Source organism: Lissotriton helveticus, chromosome 10 (genome assembly GCF_964261635.1).
Source record: "Lissotriton helveticus chromosome 10, aLisHel1.1, whole genome shotgun sequence".
Lineage (NCBI taxonomy): Eukaryota > Metazoa > Chordata > Amphibia > Caudata > Salamandridae > Lissotriton > Lissotriton helveticus.
The window spans coordinates 606,662,133-606,684,595 of record NC_136071.1 but is presented as its reverse complement, the minus strand read 5'-3'; positions in this window follow the sequence as shown (position 1 = coordinate 606,684,595).

Sequence of the window (22,463 nt, the reverse complement as noted above, 5' to 3'; positions counted from 1 at the left end):
TCCACCGGCCCAAATAGCACCTTACCGCCTGGGATACTTTCGTTATCAGTATCCGTATCCTCCGCCTTCCGCTCCACTGCCCCGTCCAGATCGTGAGGCTTCTCCTCCTGCCTGCCGCTTGAGAGGCTTGTCCCCCGATGTTTATGTCTCTGAACTTGCCTGCACGCACCCAAGCGGGGGCCGAGTTTCGACCGAGAACACCTCCTTAGCAGCAAGCTCTGCACCGCTTCACTCCTGAGGGCTGACTCCACGAACTCCGTTACCTCCAGCTCCGCCTGCAGTCCAATGGCCACACCGCCTCTGAGCCTCCGCGTCAGCTGCACCGCGTCCAGTAACAGCCGCTTCAGCGGCTGACGGCAGGTCAGTTTCATTTAGTGGTTCTCGCCAAAATACCCGCGTTTTCCTCTCCTCCTCGCGTTTAATAGTTCAGACTACCATTAATTCGTTTCACTCATTTCAATCCGGCAGAATCATAGATAGGGGATTTCTTAAGTTCCCTGTTCCTACATTACACCGCTCCTCACTCGAGCTGCGTCCCGGCCGTCTCACACAGCCGCCATCTTGCCCCCCATAACTTTCTTATTTCTAGAATGATTCTACTCCCAAGTGATAAATGAACTAAAATTCCTAAAATTATTATCCCTAGCCACCTGTTTCACCTTTTCGCAGATCTTCAGGCGCATCTCAAGCTTCTTCCTCTGAATCAAGTCTTTGTATCCTCAGTGTAGTCTAGAAAAAAATCTGATTTGAATCAACAGTATCATGACGTCTTACAAGAACATAAGAAAGCTCCAGTTAACAATGTGGTTGTTACCGTTCGCATTAACAACAATCTTGGAAGTCGCCAGAAAGAAGGAGGTCATAGCCATGGTTTGTTCAAATAGGACCAACGACCTATTATCATCAATTGTTTCAAGCCCTATCATAAATAATTGCTCTATACTTGGCTAGATTATGTTTCTCACGTCCTGAGAAAAGTGGATGTATTTTTCAGGGTTCCACATGACGGCTCTACTGGTGTAGATGAACTCCTGTTACCATGTAAAGTCACATTTACTAGAATATCGGCAGGAGTGCAGCCATTGAGGTGTCTTAAACCTCAGGTCAACAACACAGACCTGAGCCCTTCCCCTTAGGACTTACTCCACCTATTAGCTCCCATAACTGCCATTCCTGGGGGTTGTGGCTCAGCCGGCTGCAAGATGGCCGCACTCTATGTGGGCTCTGCCGGCCAAGCTCATAATCCAGCAAGATTCTGCGGACTGACGTGGACCTGACGACCCACGCACAGTGATTCGGGCTCCCAGCACCCTGGGGCACAAGCTGACCATTTCACCCACGAGCCATGGCATTGCGATGAGGAGATCAGACGCCCGACGCATGGTTGGGCCTGCCTCCATTGAACCTGCTGAAGTAGCAGACAACAAGTGAGTGAGGCGATTGCTGTGGGTGGCAGTTTGTGGCGGAGCGGGGTCGCAGGTGTTGCACTGCACCGCCCGGGGCAGCGTAGTGTTGTAGCCGGGGCTTCGATCTCCTTGCGACAGCATGGGGTCTTCCTCCTCGTGCCCCGGGCCCTGTAACGGGGCGCTGTGCCCGCCTCTCTGCTGTGGATTCTCCCCAAGAGCGGTCTGCCCTCGTGTCCCGCTCCCTGAGGCCTGCAGGTGCGGGAGGGAGAAAGGAACCGGCGCAGGGCACCGGGTCGGCCGCTGGGGTGCATGTGGCTGCTGAACCCGGGTCAGCCGCAAACTAAGAGGGGCACCCCCGCACCCTGCTGAGCGCTCAGGGCCTCTTCTCCCCTGCATATCTCCCTGCGCGGGGGCCTTCCTACTTGTGGGCTCTCGTGCATCAGCCATCCAGTGTGGGGGCGGCCGCGGGCTCAACTGTACCTGTGTGTGCGCTCATCACTGCATGGCTGGGGAACGGCATCAGAGGCACATCGAGAACCAGATTCCCCCGCCAGCACCACCTGTACCCACTCTCTAATTACCTTGCCAAGGGCGGGGGACTACAAACTGGTACACCTTAGGGAGGTTGGCCTGCCACTTTGCTTGCCACACGGTGTTCACCATTTCTGCCTTTTGGCACCATTTCTATCGCTGCGGACTCTAACTGTACATCTGAAATCTTACCGCCCACTGTCTTGGGCTCTCCCACGCCTGCAGGCCTTTGGCGCAACCTAATCGGCGAGCCCCAACTGCCATGTTGGTAGGCAAAATGGGCAATGTGAATGCCAAACAATCTAAGCTTGCCTTAGACCAACGCAGGCAGACTAGGCAGGAGGAGGAGTCGGCCCCAGAGACGGGAAAGCTTGCCACCCAGACTGAACCTGGCACAACACGGGACGACGATCTAAAGGCGATACAGCTGGATGTCAAGGCCAGCGTCGGCGGTATCGCAGCTAAGCTTGACCAACTGTCCGTCAGCCTCAACAGGGTTAAGACCAGGGTGGACACACACGACTCGCAGATTGTGCAATTGGAGGCAACGGTATCGGATGTGGAAGACACACAATGACCGACGATAAGCAAAATTGGACAGAGTGCTGGAGCTAATTAGCCAAAAATGAGGATTTGGAGGCACGCTCACGTAGGAGCAACCTCTACATCACGGGTGTACCTGAGTTCTCCAACACCTCGAAAATGGAAGAATTCATAGAGGAACTACTGCGTAACCTCTTTGGTGCAGTGCTTTCATCAGTCTTTACTGTGGAGAGAGCGCACCGATCCTTGGGACCGCGGCCTTCCCCGGGCGAGCCGGCCTGCCCGATAATCGCCAAGCTCCTAAACTACCGCAATCGCAACGCAGTTCTGTGCGCCGCTTGTGACAAAGGTGAGGAGCGGCGCCAGGTGAACACGTTGGCCTTTTACCCAGACTTCACGTTGGTGGTGCAGGCTGCCCGGCGGGAGTTCCTCCCGGCTCAGAGGCTCCTCCAGAAGCAGGATGTCTCATACTCCCTGGCATACCTCGCCATGCTGAAAATAAAAATGGTGGCGCAGACACAAATCTTCAATGACCAGAAGGCTGCCTTGAACAACTCACAGCAAGCTCAGGGCGGAGGAATAGATGACAATGACTAATGTGATTCACAGTGCTGTCCGTGTTACTCTCCCTGTGGGACCAAGTTGCTCTAACTGCTCACTGCTTCATCACATTTCTCTTTGGGGCGAGTTGTCTAAGTACTCTCTAAGGTTTTGTTTTATCAATGCCCGCCTACCAGGGCGGCTTGGCCCCCCATCTCAGTAAATGTACACTACAGTGTCAATGATTGACTAACTTTTGGGGCGCAACTCATTGCTTTTATACTACACTGCGTTCTGGTTATAGGTCCTGTTGGGGTGCAACTCATTGCTTTTATACTACACTGCATTCTGGTTATAGGTCCTGTTGTAGTGATTTTGTTTTTGGCTCACAGCTGAATCCCTTTTGGGGTGGGTTGCCTCTAAGTTTCTTAACACTTTGGTTTATCAATGTCCGACCACCACTGTGGCTTGGCCACCCTGTCCAAATGGCAGAGGTGTATGTCAGGTAGAACCATCCCCCTTGGGATGATTCCCTTCCTCATTTGCATTGCTACTTTTCCAAGTTGGAGGTCCCTGGGTGGGGTGGGTTTGGATTCTCAACCTAATTGGGGGGTTTAAGTGGGTGGTGGGCGGGGGGAAGTCCCTTTCGGGGGTTGATGCCTCCCACAAGGGGCTTGCTCCTTTCACGATTTTGTATTGTTCTTGGCACGCTGTTGCGTTATGTGATTTTTAATACACTGTTCAACACGACACTTACTGCAGTCACCCTTACATTAATCCCTGTGCAACCCGCTACTCAACTTCTCCATGATATCACATGACAGACACCTCATTCTGGACCTGGAACATCAGAGGCCTGAACGACCATTGTAAGGCACGCCTCATGCACGCACAACTTATAAGACATCAGGTGGATATTTGTTTCCTCCAGGAGACTCACCTCCTCCCCGCTACCACTTCCCGGCTGCGCTTACGGCACTGGGGCGAATCTCATTCCTCCTTCTATTCCAATTACTCCTGTGGCATTTCTATTCTATTCAGAAAAGGTCTTCCCTGGCACAACACTCCCTCCATCATTGACTCTGAGGGTCAATATGTTCTCCTTGCTGGCACTCTCTTCAACCAATCACTATGGAGACCCACTACCTATTGTCTTTAATGCTGTTTTTAATATCCTCTTACGCAACTGTTTTCACTTCACGTGTGCCTAAGATAAGATCAGAGTCACTTTAAAAGACCATGTCTATGTTTATGATGTACTACATCAACTTGAATGATGCCTGTACACCTTTTTTATCTCCCTTAACAGGTAGATCCAGGTTGCAACAGTTACATACATTGAGTATTAGATTGAGCTTACCGTGAGTAGAAAGCATACCACGTAGCTTAGGTGTAGATAGTCATTCAATTTAGGTCCTGAAGAATCGCGTGGATATTGATCCTAGAGCAAGAAACATGTTGACCGACACATCCTAGACAAGGACACCACTACACGAGACATTACACTCGGGCTAGTGCCTTGTTTTCTGTTTTTACTTAGGGTAGGAGGCCACCAGAATAAAGTCTGTTCATCTCGGTACTCCCAATCCTATTTTAACCCACCTCACTACATCTACACAGTACTGGCCCCATACCCGCACTTCACCACACGGCTGTTGGATAAAAAGATCTCCGATAAAGAGCCCCTTCTATAGGGAGCCCGTTGGGAATTGCACCGCCGTCCCAACGAGGAGCAGCCCAGATGATGAAGCATGACACCTGCAAGGGTGTGTGAGGGCATTACTATCCAACATATGGATTCCCTGTATTGATCCCAATTGGGACACTTGGGATCCTGGTCTTCTCCGGACTCTGAACTTTCTTAATCGAGAGGAACTGCATAAAACCCCCGTCCTTGCTTAAAACTCTCTTCAATCTACCCCTAATCCTAGCGACAATATATGGCCCCAATTCGGATGACTCCGATTTCTTTACACACGTGTGGCAGCTCATTTTTTCCCAGGGACCCCACGCTCTGATATGAGGAGGTGATTTTAATGTAGCTGCGGGGCAAGCGCTAGACCGCTCTGGAGCTCGCTCCCAACACCCCCAGGCCACTTCCCTCCTTCATTCCATTATGTAGATAATTCTCTGCAGGATGAGTGAAGCCACGCGCATCCTGATAGGCACGAGGGGACCTGTGTCACTGGCTCGTGAGGCTCATGGTCTCGCCTCGATCTTTGGATCACTACCCGAGACCTCTCCTCCATGGATCACATGGCTCGTACCCGCTCCCGTAATACCCCTGTGCACCTGCGCCTGTGACTCCAGCTCATGTTGCGCTGTATGTTTGTGTGGCAATCGCCCCCCAATGCCCTCCATGACGCTGTTTTCCATGATGAAATTTGCGCCGCTATAATTGCCTACTTCGAACACAATTTTGGCTCGGTGGAGTCTCCTTCAACCCTCTGGGAGGGTTTCTAGGTTGTAATCCGGGGGGAGTGTATCGCCAAACAGTCTGGGGTGTTGAGATCCATCTGGGGTACCCTTGCTTGAACGTGTGGAGAACGAGATTAAAACCTTGGATCTCCTGAAGTCTCAAGACCCCAGCCCTGCCACCCTTGCACTGATCAGAGTAAAAATGACCGACTTCCACTAGGAGGCAGATAGGGAGATCTCATTTTTGGGGAAAGAGGTGTGCGCCCGTTGGTATGGCGAGGGTGATCGCTAGAATCTCAACCTTTTACTCCCAGTTATACACTGCTGGCGAGGCGGCCTCGCTTGAGGTTTTGGATCAATATTTTGACACCATCGAACTCCTTTGGCTCAGCAACAATCATCGGGACTACCTTGATGAACCATTCACTCAGGAGGAGATCTCCACTGTTATCGGAGGGCTTCCAGGTGATAAGTCTCCTGGATCCGATGGCCTTACTCCTGCATTCTACAAACAATATGCACCTCTCTTTGTCGAGCACTTAGCCGCCATGTGTAATGACTCTCTCGAACGCGGACGTTTTCCCCCATCTCTTCGCGAAGCCTTGCTCATCCTTCTTTTGAAGCCAGATAAATCTCCTGAGTCCTGTGATTCATATTGCCCTCTGACCCTCTTCAACACCAACAGTAAAATCTATGCCAAACTGCTGGTCACCCGCCCTCTCCCACTCATGTCGCTAATGGTCTGCCCGGATCAATCTGGTTTTATTCCGGGGCGAGCCACCTCCCACAACCTTCAGACCATCTTCTCAGTTCTCTACCAGATTAATCCCTCTCTCCCGGCTGTGGCTGCACTATTGGATGCCACTAAAGCCTTTGACACTCTTGAGTGGCCCTTCCTCTTCTACATCCTTCCTCGCTTGGGTTTCAGCCCAGACTTTGTTTGCAAGATACGACTACTATACACGCTCCCCACGGCTTGCATCAGAATAAACGGGCAGGACACAGACTCCATTCCCATCTCAAGAGGCACCAGGCAGGGGTTCCCCCTCTCCCCCATGCTCTTTGCCATTTCCATGGAGCCCCTGGCGGCCTGGCTGCACCAACACCACACCCAGCGGGGCATCGGCTTTTTCGGCCCGCACCCTCATCACTTCCATGTACGCTGATGATGTCACGATTTACGTCCAAAATCTTGAGGAAAATCTTGCGTCCATGACAAGAGAGGTGATGCGGCTGAGATGTTTGTCCGGAGTCCAAGTCAATTGGAGTAAGACGGTCCTCTTTCCCATCACGGACATTACAAAGCCCTTCACCCCAGATTACCCTTTTGTTTGGGCGTTGGGCTCAACTAGGTACCTCGCCATCTGGTTGAGCAGGGATGTGGACGAACTCTGGAAGTCTAATTTTGGCCGGGTGATGCACTGGCTGGAGACTAAAATCCGCTTGTGGCAAAAACTCCCTTTATCGTTAGCCGGGCACATTGCCATTGCTTAAATGGTGGTGCTCCCAAAGTTTTTGTACCTCTTTTTAAACATCCCCATCCCTCTTGCGTCCCATTTCCTCCGCAAATTATGCTCCAACATCATAACTCTGGTCTGGGCAGGGCTACAACCTGGAATTGCTTATGACATTCATACACTACCCTTGGTCCGTGGCAGTATGGGTGCCCCAGATTTTAAGCTCTACTCGCTGTGCCCCCAGCCGGCTTCCTACACTTTTGGCTCCCTCCCACACCTTTTCAACCCCATGTGGCAGTCGAGGCAGACCTTGCTGCCCCATGGCCACTTCAGACCGTGCTATTTCTCCCTCTTAAGCCCCTACGTGGAAAGATTGACACGGTTGAATGCCTGAGTTGAGCTTGGGACGGCTGCGTAAATACACAGGAGCCAACACACTGTATGCTCCTTCCATGCACCTTGCCAGCAATCCAGCATTACCCCTGTTGCAGACAGCAGGCATGGCCTGCCGCGCGGCCCTCCTAGGACTCAACACTATAGCGGACATCTACCCTAATACACAAAAAATGCTGCCCCAATGGATAAGTTATTGTACTATCAGATCAGAGCCACTTGCAGAGACAATAACCCCCGTTACCCCAGGCTCCCCAAGCCAGTGCCACCATCAAACTCATCCATTCTTCTAGCTCCCCATGTAAGCTGGTCACCAGACAGTATGTCCTTACTCTGGCTGCCTCTTCCACTAGCACTGAACGCAGCCACAATGCGTGGAGTATAGACTTAGATAGAGACCTCTCTCAGGAACATTGGCTCTACTGCTGCAACCAGACCAAGTGCCTCTCCCCCAACTATCGCCTGCGGCTCATACATTTTAAATACTTGCACAGACTCTACTGCCCTCCTGTGTCACTACATAAGATGCGCCTACTCGAAAACGACAGATGTGCACGCTGCTCTGATCCTGGCGCGGACTGTGCCCACTTGGCTTGGTTGTGCCCTAGGGTTTCCGCCCTCCGGCAAGGGGTATGCGCAGCAATTAGCGACATTACACTTGAATGCATCACTCCCGATCCTCTGGTATGCCTCTTGGGCAATGTCCGGCATATATCAGACGCCAACCGCAAACTCACTGCGATGCTTCTCGTGCTTGCTAAGCGCAGGGTGTCCATCCACTGGGGGCGCAGACCGGCTCCCATGGGCAAAAATTGGTTGGATAACGCGCTCCATTGCCAGACACAGCTAGGTGAATTTTGGGATTTGATGCCGGCAGCTAGCAGACCCCCAGATATCTGGGTTCCTCTCATCTCCTATCTGCAACGTTTAGCTACCCCAGATGACCCACCAACGGACTCCCCCATCACCGATACTCAAGCCACCAGAGACAATGCCGCAGGCGGCATCCATTCATCAAGTCGACCTATTCTTACCTCCCCTAATGTGCCCTGATTACCACCCTTCACTGTGGGGCTGTGTGTTGTTTTCCTTTAGGCCCGTTCACATTCTCCAATGTGAACTATATTTGTAAGTGTAAATGTGACTGTGTTATGGGGGGATTGACTGTGGAGTCGAAAGATCCAAAAGAGAATGTATATATAATGATTGTATTGCTGATATGGAAATGTGCACTAATGTTATACTGTGATTGTAATCAACCTGAGTTTTTTGCCAATGCTGATAATGAAAATAATAAAAAAGATTTGTTTTAAAAAGTGACTGTATTACTGCTGCAATGACAACTAGTAATGTGTTGGGATTTCCTTTACAGAAAATAACTGCCAATCCTGTAAAAACGGGCCTTTGCTCAAGCCATTCCTTTGCTTTTTTGCCCTGCCATGATTCAGAACAAACATCCCCCTTTCCTCCTCCTTATCTTTTGCACTTTCACTCTTTGTTTCTCCATTCAGCTGCTTTTACTTTCCTCGCCTAGTATCATACATCATTCATACCTACTATTTCCTTTACCTCCTTCCTCTGTCATTTCTCCCCCTCATCCTTCATCACTATGCCCTTCTCCATAAGGTTCCTCCACTGCCTAATATCCTCATCCTCCATATATTTTAGTCATTCCCATTCTGAGTAATTCTTCTCACAGTCTTATTCTCTTCACCACTGCCCCTTCTCTCCCCGAAATAAACAGCTCAGCCCTTGCCAGCACAGTCTCATGTCAAGCATTCCTCTTCCCTTTAACCTTTTCTTCTTCCCCCTTCTCTCTCCCTCACCTCCCATCAACACTCTCCCTCTCTTTCCTCAACCTCCTCGTCAGCCCATCTCCCCCCTTTACTTGACTGAGCTGTAAGCTGGAGTTAAGTAGTCCTTTCTGATTCCGAAGTGTTAGAAACCTGGCATGTGTGACTCAACCCTTCTTGCTTCTGAACAGTGGCATAGCTAGACCTACTACTGAATGATGTGTACAAACTTTGTCACATTCTTCAAGGTGCACTACTCATGCCCAAAAAGGTGCAATCGAACTACACTTTTTTTTATATATAGAATTGTTCTTCATTTCTTATTTATAATGAGTCTTATTTTTTTCAAAACACAAAAAATTATAGCAAATTTGAAAATATATAAAACAATGATTATCGACAATTGCTTATATCATGTACATTGTACGTATTGAATTTTTACATTGAGCCAAATTGAATGTACAATCAAGAAAATAGGCTTAAGTTTTCAATGCCGTGCTCCAAATGCATTTCCGGAAAATCCCTTCGTCAGGGGAACTCTGCAAATAACAAATGATACAAATGTTCAAATATTCAAGCGTGCTGAATAACATGAAGTTTTTTTTACCAGAATCGGTTATTCCATCACCATCCACTTGAGTTTGAGTTTGAGTTGAGAAATGCATGTTTTGTGCATTTTCAAAAAATGCACATAGTTACCATCGAATTGGAGTCGATGGTAATAGCATTTCCTAAATGCCCAGTTTGCATTTAGGAAAATGCTTGGTACATGTGCTCAGGAAATCGCAATTTGTGATTTCCTAGTTGAAGTCGCAATTTTAGGTAATCCCAAATAATTGCAATTACCTAAAATGCACTACCAAAGTCCTTCATACATCTTGAAAGGATATTTTGCATTTGAAAACGGTCCAATTCGGCGATTCGCACCATTTGCGAATGGAAAATAGGTTGATGCATGTGGCCCTATGACACATAAAACTCTGGAAGCAAGTAAATAATTTTACCATTTTCCTTCAGCCCTTCTCCTACCAACTCTTAGACCTATCCCTACTGCAGTCATCTTTATTACCCCAGTCTGTCTTCATCCTTGCCTCCCCAACCCATTATTGCATTTTCTCATCTCAGCGCTTCTGAATCTGTTATCCTTATCCTTAGAATTATTTTCCCTATTCTTCGTTCTCTCAGCCACTCTACCTCCATTTTCTCCAATGATTTCTTTTCCATCAGTTCCTCACATCACCCCTTATTCCTTTCTCATCCCGCAGGATGTGTCTCTCCTTTTTCCCTCCCATTAATCCTTCTACCCTCCTTTCCTTCATTCACCCTACTCATGACTCCCCACCACCCACCGTAGCCCCTTTTTATTATGTCTGGCATTGGTCAACATCTTTTATTTTTAATAAAAATATAATTACTATACATACTTACTTTCATGGGCTTTTAGTCTGACATCTTCATCCATAGGTCTGCTGTAGTGTCCTTCATATTTTGCATTATCTTCTTTTACAATATGCACATCTCCACAATACAAAGTCCCCATTCAGTGCCAGGAGCTACTGGTGCAATGTGTACTTTTGCATAAAAAATGTTTATTTGGCTTTTAGAGAATGCGTGTTTTTATATAATGTTGGCCTTTACAGAAAGATCAATCACAAACAAAATATGCATTGGCAAAGTCAAAAGGTCAACAGCCAAATGCAAACATATTGGCTTTGCCATTGCTTGAACCTCTACATGCTTTTCTCCCATCAACCAATCAGTTTCCTATCCCTTGACTTTCTCCCCTCAGCCAACCTTTTATTTCACTATTTCACCCCATCTCTTCTCTCTTTTCTTCCAAGATCTTGTCCCTCCTTCATCAGTCCCTCTCTCCAACAAAGAATGAGGTTCAGCTAACCCCTTTGATCAATTCACCAGTATATGGAACACCCAGATGGGTTGCCACCTTTATCGGAGAAAAATATCAGTCAATTGTTCACATGATAAGATTTTGCAAAACCCCATATATGGTACTTCAGTACAACTTTGTATAAAATCATATGAATTGATTGTTAACATAGCCTTTCTGTCTTTCTTTACATGAATTATCAGTGAGTCACAAAAACTTTATTCGCATTAATTAAAAAGCATAAAAGTACAATAAATACACATAGCTGTTTTGACACTAAAAAGTATTTGCACCATGCTCAATACTAAAATACAGATAAAATTCATCAATTCAGATAATAATAGTTGAGAATCCCAAAACGACCAACATTTATTCCCTCCTGGATCGTCGAAATCTAAATAAAAACACATAAGGATAGACGGGACTAAAAAGATAATCTATTCCCCACATCTCCCCTAAATTGTCATTATAAGCCAGCCTTTAAGATCTTGTTATAATAACAAAGATTAAGAAGAAGAAACTCTGCCCTAACCACAGTCGCAACAACTAAAAAACTCTGTGAGGTTTTAAAATTGCCCAGAGAAATTAGGTAATAGTATTACATACATAGGGATCTGCCAATTGATGAATAAAATATAAAGCTGGAAAAACACTGTGTAAAAACATGTTTACATAAAAGGGGAATAATATACTTCTTTCTCTCCTGGCTATATAATGTGCAAAAGAATAAAAAATTCATATTAGACTGGATTGATTTTCCGTCACAAGGACAGGGCGAGAATTGATTCAGTGAATAAGTGTTTTCGGGGAAACCAATCATAAGAGGAATAAAATGTAGATGAAAATGTATCAAAACAAATCGATGCTGTAAGTTTTTAACAAAGGACAAATAAGAAAATGCACCAGGATTTCCAGGTGGTAGTGTCTGGTATAAAATGACTGTGCTTTTGTCTTTATTCGCACCTGATCATTTTGTGCCTTTGCAAGGAAACTTTCTATTAACTTAGGCTTTGGAAAACTGGCACAGAACAGTAGGGTTTCACACAGAGTGTGCAGTCCCAACAATGCCAGAGTAGACTCTACTTAACTCGATCACGGATTCTGAGTGCATAATCCATTTTTAGAATATCCCTTAGCACTGATTGGTTGGGTCTAACAATATCCCTTTTCCATATTGAGGGCGACAACAGCAGAGGGGCCAGAACGCATGCTCAATGTTAGTCAATAGGTACGTTTTGGTTGCAGTTTTAAAGAAGAAGGACCCTACCCAGTGGACCCTGAAGAAACCCTGTGGAAGATGCAAGGTTGGAGAGTCACCCCACCTGTGGATACTCCAGAATCCAGGATACCTACACCAAGGAAGGCAGGTGAATATGCGTGCAGAACCCGCAGTAGACCACAATGGAGGACTTTAGAAAAGATGCCGCTGGCAAAGAAGGTGAAAGTGTCCGTTGGAACCCAAAGGTGGATTCAAGGTGAGAGGTACCTGCAAGCAGAAGGGACAGAGTCTATGCCACTCAGGAGTGACCATGAGACACGGAATTTGAATGCCCACTGATGTCAGAGATACAGGAGAATTGATGGTGCCCTTGAAGTTGCAGCTGTATGTACCAGGCGATGCAGAGGAGGACCAGGAGCCATGCACGAGCTGTTCCATGTCGGATGTCAAAAGCCAAGGAGTCAGTGTCTGGCAGGGGCATTAACAAGCCTTGGCAATGGCAGCCAACGTAATTGAAGAAAAAGGTGCAGTGTCGGGACCAGCAAAGTCCTGGTGACTCACCACAAGCAGGTAAGACAGAGCAGGTCCGAGCAAGCAGAGAAGCCTACTGGAGCCAAAGAAGACCATTTAGAGGACCCATGGGCTGAAGGCACAGGAGTCGCAAGAGGACCTTGAACAGCTCACAAAAAAAAGAAAAAGGCCCACAGTGCAGAGGATGCGTTGCAGGCAAATATCTTGGCTATTGGAGATGTTTAAGGTAGGAGCTTCTTAGAGCCAGAAGAACTCTGAAGGAGAGAGTCAACAAACCTTGGCAATGGCAAGTCGATGCTGTGCACAGGGGTTCTGTTCCTGTAGGTCTGACAAGGTATACTGGCCTCAAATTCGGAGAGAAGACAGTGTAGGCCTCGAGAGAGTTGCAGAACTACCACCTGTGTTGCTGAACCTTTCAGAGTCCATGGGAGCCCAGGATCAGGAGACCGGTCAGCTGCGTTGCGGTGCCTGCAGATGCAGGGGAGTGACTCCTTCACTCCAAGGGAGCTTCCTTCAGGTGTCTTGGATGCCCACAGGCACTGTGATGAACCTGTATGGAGTACATGCATAGATATTGCAGCAGACTTGCAGGACGACGAGACCAGAAGCGGCAGGAGTCTTCCCAGTTTCAGTCTCAGTTCCCAGCACGAAGTCCAGCGAGGTCCAGAGTGCCTAGACGGTCAAAGTTGAAGAGGTATGTGATCTGAATCTTGTCCCACAAGTAATCTAGGGACCCTTACGTACCCTAAGGAAAGGGTTGGAACAATTCAGGGGTCCCTTCCGAGAGGAAGGGTGGACAGTGGGGAGGATAATCCCATGTCCTTTGTCCACATTTGCACCAGAGTGGGAGCCAATGGCTCCCTGAACTGGTTTGGACTGGAGTATGCAAGGAGGGCATCAAATGTGCCCTTCAAGCAGTTTGAGTGGCGCTGTCAAGCGCCCCCACCCTGTGCCAATACACTAAGTCTTGTCTGGGAGGTGGTCACACCTCCCTGTGACAGGATACCTATTGTCCTGCATGCCTTTGCAGTATGATTCCAACATGTTTGATACCAAACACGACAGGGTTCGTTACAGCCAGTTTAGAGATTGTCATCGCGTAATGACACATGGCCATTCTATGTATCTTAATAGCTGATGCACTTACAACCCAGGAGAATGGTCTCCGGAGGTTGTAGGGGTATACTGATCATGCAGGAGCACCCTCACACTTAGAATAGAGCACCCTGCCTTCAGGAATGAAAGGCCTGCTTTGGGGTGACTTATAGGTTTTAAGTGCAGTAACCTAGGATATAAGGGAACTTATATCTGTCGTAAGTAGTCCAAGCACCAGCTAACGAAGGCTGCAATGGCAGGAATGCAGTTATAATTTGCATGGTCTCTCATGGGTGGCATAATACATGCTTCAGCCCATGGGAGGCCCCTGGTGTGCCTATGCCCTGGATACATTAGTACCATATACTAGGGACTTATCACGGTACACCAGTAGCCAATCTGGAGTGTACCTAAGTACTCACCATGTCCAATTTAGGTAAGAAACACAGAGACAGGGGTCCTGATTATCAGGATCCCAGTCAGACTAGTCAGAAAAAAATAATGACACCAGCACAAATTGGGGGTGAACATGAAAGCAGATCCTAATTTCCTACAATAATATATCATAGACCCTGTCCCTGCTCTTTCAAATGTATTATCCAAAGAGCCAGTGTCGATGTTTATTCTATTATCAATCTCTAAGTTCAATATTATCAAAAACCTATTCAAGGCATTCCCATAGGGTGCGTGGGTAAAATGTATTATGGAGTCTCCGTTCGAATCTGTTACTCCACAGATCGTTTTTTCGACCATTTGACTGCTCTTTATATTACAATCTCTCATTCAGACGGTTTTCAGAGGTTTGGGGTGTTGTTGACTGAAGTCATTAATCTTACGTTCAACTTCGTCCACAGCACATACTAAGTTCCCAAAATAGTTGTAGTAAAAATGTATAATAACAAGGTCCCACTCACCTTGACCCTCACAATACAAAAAGTGGAAGTAGGGGGATTCATTAACAAATTTAAAAATCTTACTCCTGAAGGTATTTGCTAATAACGTTACTAGTCCTTCCTTTGCCCTACCAGCTCTAGACGGAAGTGCCAGAGTTTGGAATGATCGATAACCATCCAGGAAAATGGGACTCGCCGCCCATGTTTCCTGGAAGCAAACATTATCAAATTGTATAATCTCCTTTAACCAATCTTTATTATCTTTCTTATCCCCATAGCCTGCAATATTCCAAATTATCAGTTTCAGTTCCTTTACCCTCACATGCTTTATACCCTCCTCCCTTGCGCCTTGTTGCCTACGAGCCCCCTCATACTCTGCCTTTTTTTCCTTCACAGAGAGTCAGTCACAGCCTTCTAGGCTCTCTAAGGGGGTAAACCTGTTTAGGCTATGGGTCTCTCTGGGGCCATATGGCCCTCTCAAGGCTACAGGGATAACCCGGGGGTATCCATCTTTACTTCTCTCAGTCTATGCAACTAAGGAATGTCTTGTGGTTTGTAGAAAAACCCCAGCGGTAAAGCATAGATCAGGGAACCTACCAAGGGTGCTATGGAGAGTTGACCTTAAAGGTCCCCAATTAGTCTCTGGTTATTAAAATGAACAACAATACAATCCCCCACAATTTATTTGAGGCTTGGCCTTCCCATGAGGTTCTCCTTGCCATAATGAGGTGCCCCTGTATATGAGTGCCCACTCGGACATGTTTGGTCAGCCAATGAAGTGCCTTGGCCATTTGTTGAGCTGTTGTCTCTTGTTGTGAGACCCTTAGCTCTGGTACACCGACAAATGCGATAATGTACAGGCAAGCTGCTGGAGGGAGGCTTAGGGGCTGCATCTTATTCTCCCTCTCTATTTGAGATACCTTTCTTTTTTTCGGCCTCTCCTCCCTGATTTTTGACCTAGTATCAGTTTCACTAAAGCAGAATTTATTTACAAGTGATCTCATATCATGGCTACCTGGGGAAATAACCCCAGAGCCCCCCTCTTTAGGGACATTGCGTTGGTGGCTTCTAGGGTCAAGGGGGAAGAATGAGACCCTTCACCCCTGGTCTCTGCGCCTGCCTTTTCTCCCCCATGTATGGGCAGCATTGTTTTCAAAGCACAAGGAGAGTTAGAAACTAGCACAGGTGGCACTTTAATTATCATTCACATATAATTAACACCGCTCTGGAATGCATTTTAAAATGCTTCCTTATTATAGTTAGGCTTTTTTTTTAAAGTTTGAGTTTATTAAAACCAAGAGAACAGAAAAATGAAGAAACAGTCAAAATGATACAACCATATAGATTATAGAATAAAAATACAAAATGATAAAGAAGTTACAAAGCGTCAAAGAGAACAAAGGAAAATTACAATTGAACTATGCATAAAGATATAACATCGTAAGCATAATAATAATAAACAAATAATTGGTAGTTAGCTAATGAAAAATGGTAAAAGGCATTGGGAGAATCATGATGGTTTTTGAACCTCATCTGAACTAGTTTGAGAGGTATTTGTTGAAGGAGCAACTAAAGATAGATAATTGGCCAAGGGGAGCCAAATGAGGTCTTGTTTGATTGCCAGGGAAATGGGAGAGACTAAGGGGCCGATTACGATTGCGGATTTCCCGCATCCACCGGGCCGGCGGAAGCCACCGCCGGCCCGGAGGATGCGGGAAATACGCCGGGGAGCCTTGAAAGACCCACCGCCATATTAGGATGGCTGGTGGGTCTTACTATCTGTCCGCCGCTTTTCCGCCGCGGGCGGATTCCGCCCGCGGCGGTAAAGCATTAACATGGCTGGCGGTGTCTATCAGACACCGCCAGCCATATTAGGATGTCTGCGGAAAGATGCCTTTACACGGCGGCATTTCTGCCGTGTAAAGGCATACGGATTTGTGTTTGGGGGCCCATTGCGGGCCCCCAGGGGGGAAGGGGGGGTGGGGGTGCACATGGGGGGGTTCCTATGGTACCCCCCTGCATTTGCCTGCACATAGCGGCAGGCACCGCTTTGTGCCTGCCGCTTTGTGCATGCAAATGCACTACTTACTTATTTATCATTGCGGCGGGTGCTGCTTCAAGCAGCACCCGCCGCAATGATAAAAATACAGGATGTGACCACCAGGGTGGCGGTCACATCCTAATTTGCACGGAGGGACCGCCGCTGCCCCTGCGGACGGTCCCTCCTTCTCTATGGTGGCGGACGGACTCAGGTCCGTCCGCCATCATAATCGGCCCCATAGTTTGTGTCAAGGCGGTGATGAAAACAAACCGCATTCCACCAAGAGCGAAAGGTGACATTATTAGCCTGTTTCCAATTGGAGGTAATGAGATGAAAGGCAATAGCTATCAACAGGTCTACGAGCAGGTAATGTTGTGAAGATTGAGGGTAGATAGGAGAGAGAGAACCTAGAAAAATGTTAGTATTGGAGAAGGGAAAGTGAAATTTAAAAAAAATTGGGATTTGGGACCAAACAAGTTTCCGAAACTGGAGTATAGGGGGACATTCAAATAGCATATTTTTTAGATCAGCAGAAGGACATGAGCAAGACCAACAAGTAGAGGGAGTGTCAAAGGAAAAAGTCGATAAAGTCAATGGAGTAAATAAAATCCGATTATAAATGAAAAAAAGGGTTTGCGTGGTATTGGTAGCCCTAGAGGTTTTATGAAGCTTCGACCACATCTTATCCCAAAAGGGAATTGACCAATCTTGTGAACAATCGTTTTCCCATGCCACCTCAATCTTATACTTAGTTCTGTCTACTGAAAATTGAATAGATTTCTAGAGAACAGAAGCCGAAGGGGACTGAACCAATGCAGATGATGTATGTTGCGATGCATTGGGAATGTCATTAGTCATAGGTAGTGATTGAAGGTATTGAACAAGAATGGGACAAAGCTAATTATACTGTGAATGAGAAGAAGAAGGTAAGGAAAATTGAGATTGGGGATCAGAGAAGGGAAGAGGTTGAGGTTGATTATGAAAAATAAGTTGGGAAATCCATCTCAGGCCTTGGGAATACCAAGTCTTCCAGAATATAGAGCGATTATGATGAGTTGTTTATTATGCCAAATAGGCTGTAAGTGAGTGGAGTGGATAGAGGGGTAAGAAGAGGACAAAAAAGGAATAAGGAGATTACGAGAGTGGGAAATGATAGGGTTTCGAAGAGAGGCCATGTTAGATGTAAAGGATAAGATTTCGCAAAACTCTAAGGGGGTAAGAAAGGAAGATTCTAATTTAAGCCAAAGAGGAGGATAGAAGGGAAGATCAGTCAAAAGCCAATGAGTATCATGTTTCAAGAAGAAAGCTCGATGGTAAGTTTTAAAATCAGGGAATTTAAGTCCACCAGTAGATGTATCCTTCTTCAAGGTAGCAAGGGCTATACGGGAGCTGTTAGAAATGGGAATTTCTGGTTGGCTGAGGCTTGCGCCAAAGCCAGGCAGAAACTACCACTCTAGTCAGGGCAAGGAAGTTACCCGCCAAGATAACCCCTGCTCACCCCCTTGGTAGCTTGGCATGAGCAGTCAGGCTTATCTCAGAGGCGATGTGTAAAGCGTTTGCGCGCGCACCCAGCAACAACACCCAAGGCCCACCACAAAGGAAACTCCAAACAAGGGTATATATAAAAAAATAGTCTTTGTATTATACCACAAACATTAGATAATAAACATATACTTTACAAGGTGCCATGGGCACGGGCAGAAAGTAGAGGGGATTATTTACATGGGACAGGGCCACCTGGACCTCTGTCAGGAGTAATCACTTTTAGAACTAGCACGTGGAACATATCATAATTGTAGTACCAAAATTAGCACATGTAGCCCACAACCAGTACTCACTGGTAACAGGTAAACACCACCTACGTAATCCTAAAACACCTTAGGTAAATATCACGCAGGGCACCATGACCTCACTAGCATCACTCTTCTAGGGCAAACAACTTCCTAGGCATAAAAACACATATTTAGAGGCATGGGTAAGTAATCACATATAGCGCAAAGATCACATAGGGCATAAACACATGTACCCCACGCAAGGGCACAACACCAGAACTGTCCCCAGGCCAACTGGCCTCTCTGGGGCTGAAACGCCCTGTGTCCAGAAAGTCAGGGCAGGCTGCGCAGGCAGCCAAAGGAGAGATGCGCAAAGCCTAAACGGAGCAGCTGCCCACTAAGTGCTGGGCAGCTGTAGTAGGGAGCCTGGCACCAGCGTGCCTCCTGGCTCTTCTCCTGGGGCTCTCAAAAGGAATGGGGGTAACGTTGGAGCCTCGCTGGCTCTAGAACAACACAACTGGGCCCTCAGGGGCCTCATGGACTCTAGATACTATGATGCGGGCTGGAGCCTTATGGGCCCTAAATACTAAATGCTCTGCACGTTGGAGCCCGGCAGGCTCTAACTAAACAATGGCCCCGTTGAGCCTCGAGGGCTCGGAAATGAATAGGAGTTGCCCAGGAGCCTTGTGGGCTCTAAACACTCGGTGGCGACCTACGTGGGCGCGGGCAACAAATCTATGCCCCGATGTGCCCCCTCTCTCCCTCGTCACTGGAGAGCTTTGTGGGAGCGGCCCACTGACAGTCGGGGCCGCTCGGGGATCGGTGCGCAGAGCTCGCACCTCTCAGCAACCATCCCCCCGGGTGTACACTCACCGGGTCTCTGCTCACGAGGAAAACAGCGCGTCTCCTCTCTTTGCAGCGGGGGCAGGCACCGGCAATGTGCCTAGGTCCCCGTCGCCTCGCCTCCTCAGCTGCTACCGGGCACGGGGCTCTCTGCGCGTCCCGCCCGGGCTCTCCTGTTTCGCCGGCACTTCGCCTCCTTACACCGGAGCGCGGGGTGGGCTCCCGTCGGCTTCCGGTTCGGGGTAAAGTACTTCCGGGTCGCCGCGGGCAGCGCGGCGCCCCCGTCAGGCACTGCAGCACCATAGGCTCCCTCGAGGAGCGCACAATTACAGGGACAGCCCCCGATAATTAAATGATAAACGGGGCAACACGAGGGGTAGGCTCCCTCTTTAATTGAAATATAAAGCGTGCTGGCCACCCGCTAGATAACCTACGAATGGGCATAAAGAAGCAGGGTTGGCACCTGCTTCGAAGATAAGGCACTAAAAGGGGGATCCTCTCTCTCTTCCCCAGCAGCGCGACGCTGCAGAGCCTCCTGGAGCAAGTCAAGCGCCCCCGGCGCTGCGAGGGAAATAAAGCGCTCCCAGGCGCTTGATGCACAAAAGTCCAGGGCAAAGTTCTGTCGGAAGGCAGAGGGGGGCAAGGCTGGGCCCAGGTGCCTGCTCACAGGGTCCTCCAGGCAGGGAGGCAGTCCCCAGTGGCGATCCTCCTGGCGCCCAGCAGCAGCAGGCCCCCCTCAAAATTAGGATCAGCAAGAGAACATTTTACAAGAGGTCACAAACTCTTTTCATACAGTAAATCCCTTTGTCTTTGGGTGCTGGGTGGGGGGAAAACCAGTCGCAGCTGGTTGTGGAGCACTCTGTTGTGCTCAGCCACCCTCACCATTCACTAGGCAGGCTAGGGTCATCAGTCGCACCACAGGGGGTGGAGCCAGCATTGTGTGGGGAAAGCCCAGCCCTATTCAGGTGCCAGGTGCACTCCTCCCCATCAGCATGCAGATCTCTCCACTCACCACCGGGGCAGACCCACCAATACTCATGGAGCCAGGCACACCAGCCAATCACAAGCCAGCACATTCACTGAACAGGTACACCAACTTCTAGAAGTGGTACTTCCACACTAGACACATTCACACCGCACACATCATCGCACAGCATTTAATCACATGAGTCCGCACATATCAAACTCGAGCTTGCACTCCCCACGCATCAGGAACTAACATGAAACATGCATTCCCCATGCATTCCTATGGGAGGGCAGGCCAACCTCACTACACGCACCACTTTACCCTGGGACACAGTGGTAAAGTGCGCAGAAACCAAAAATCACTACAACCATGTCACAATTAAAAGCAAAAAGTTTTAGAGGTGAACCTGCCAGAAGGGCCAAGTCCAACAGGAACGTTTATCTTTCCACAAAAATTTAAGTGGAGTAGAATCGATTCTCTCAAAATAATGATCATGAATATGAATAGGAATCATAGAAATAGTATATAATATAAGTGGCGATAGCATCATTTTAATTGAGTCAAGACGGCCCCACCAAGAGAGAAAGAGAGGGTTCCATCGGGTAATGGTTGCATTCAAATTTTTGTTTATATGTTCAAAGTTTATTTTAAGAGTATTGTACAAGAGAGGACAAACCAAATTCCTAAGTATTTGATCTTTGATGGCTGCCAAGAGAAACCAGAGTTTTCAAAAAGGTGTTTTTGACAAAGAGGGTTTAAAGGCAGAATTTCACATTTATCGACGTTAAGACGATATCCAGACACTTTGGAACAGGAAGAGACCTATTGCAAGAAGAAAGGAAGAGAAGATTGAGGATCAGAACAGTATAAAAGAATGTCATCAGCGTAAACCGAAAGTTTAATTTGCTGGGAACTGAAATGAAAACCAGAGATATTATCATCTTGTCGAATTTTAGTGAGAAAGGGTTCTAAAGCTAAAACGAATAATAAAGGGCACAATGGACAACCTTGTCTAACACCTCTTTGTAATGCAAAATAATCCGAAACCATACCATTTGCAAGAATTGACGCCCGAGGGCCAGAACAGAGTAAGGAGATAAGAGAAATAAATATAGGTGGGAAGCCTGCCCACTTGAGAGCCTGGAACATAAAATCCCAACCTATCCTATTGAATGCTTTCTCAGCATCTAGGGAGATAGTGGCCAAAGGGTGTGCAAGCGAAGGGGCCTTACTTAAAATATTGAAAAAGACGCATGAATTGTCAGAAGAATATCATCCTTTAACAAAACCTGATTACTCAGGACCAATTAAATCAGGCAAAAGTGGATCTATCCTAAGAGCCAAAATGTTGGCAAAAATGTTATAATCAGTATTTACCAAAGAAATAGGGCGATAGTTCTTGCAAAGAGAATGATCTTTATCATCTTTGGGAATTAACCAAATCAAAGCTTCTTGAAACGTACAACGGGAGGAGCCTGAGTCAAAAGAGGATTGAAATAAGAGTAATAATTTTGGTAAGAGAAGGGAAGCAAAATGACTGTAAAATTCAATGGTAAAACCATCAGGACCAGGAGCTTTTCCATGTCCAACACCGAGACAGCATGAGAGATTTCTGCAAGGGAGACGTCAGATTCTAGGGACCTAAAGTCAACGTGATCGGAAGGAGGTGAGGGAAAAGTTTGAAAATAGGAGAGAAGATCAGCTGAGTCAGGACTATTTTCAGGAGTATAGAGATTTTTATAGAAAGCGACAAATTTGTTCAGAATATCTTTGTCTTTAAATAAAGAAACACCAGTAGGTCCTTGAATAGATTCAATTTCCGTTCTTTCTTTTCGTATTTTAAGATCATTGGCTAATAATTTCCCCATTTTATTTTGGCCACCAAAATACCGGGAGTTACATTTTAATAAAAAGTTTGAGGCAGCGTTCGTGGTAAATTTATTGAAAGTAAATTTGGCATCAATAAGATCCCTAAGAGAGGATTCAGAAGTGGAACTGTAATAAATATATTCAAGTTGTTTGATTTTATTAAGAAGTTGAGCAGATTGAGCTTCCAAAAGCTTTTTCTTTTGTGAGACGAAATTAATGATAAAAACCTCTAGCAGCCGCTTTGAAAGAATCCCACACCATAAC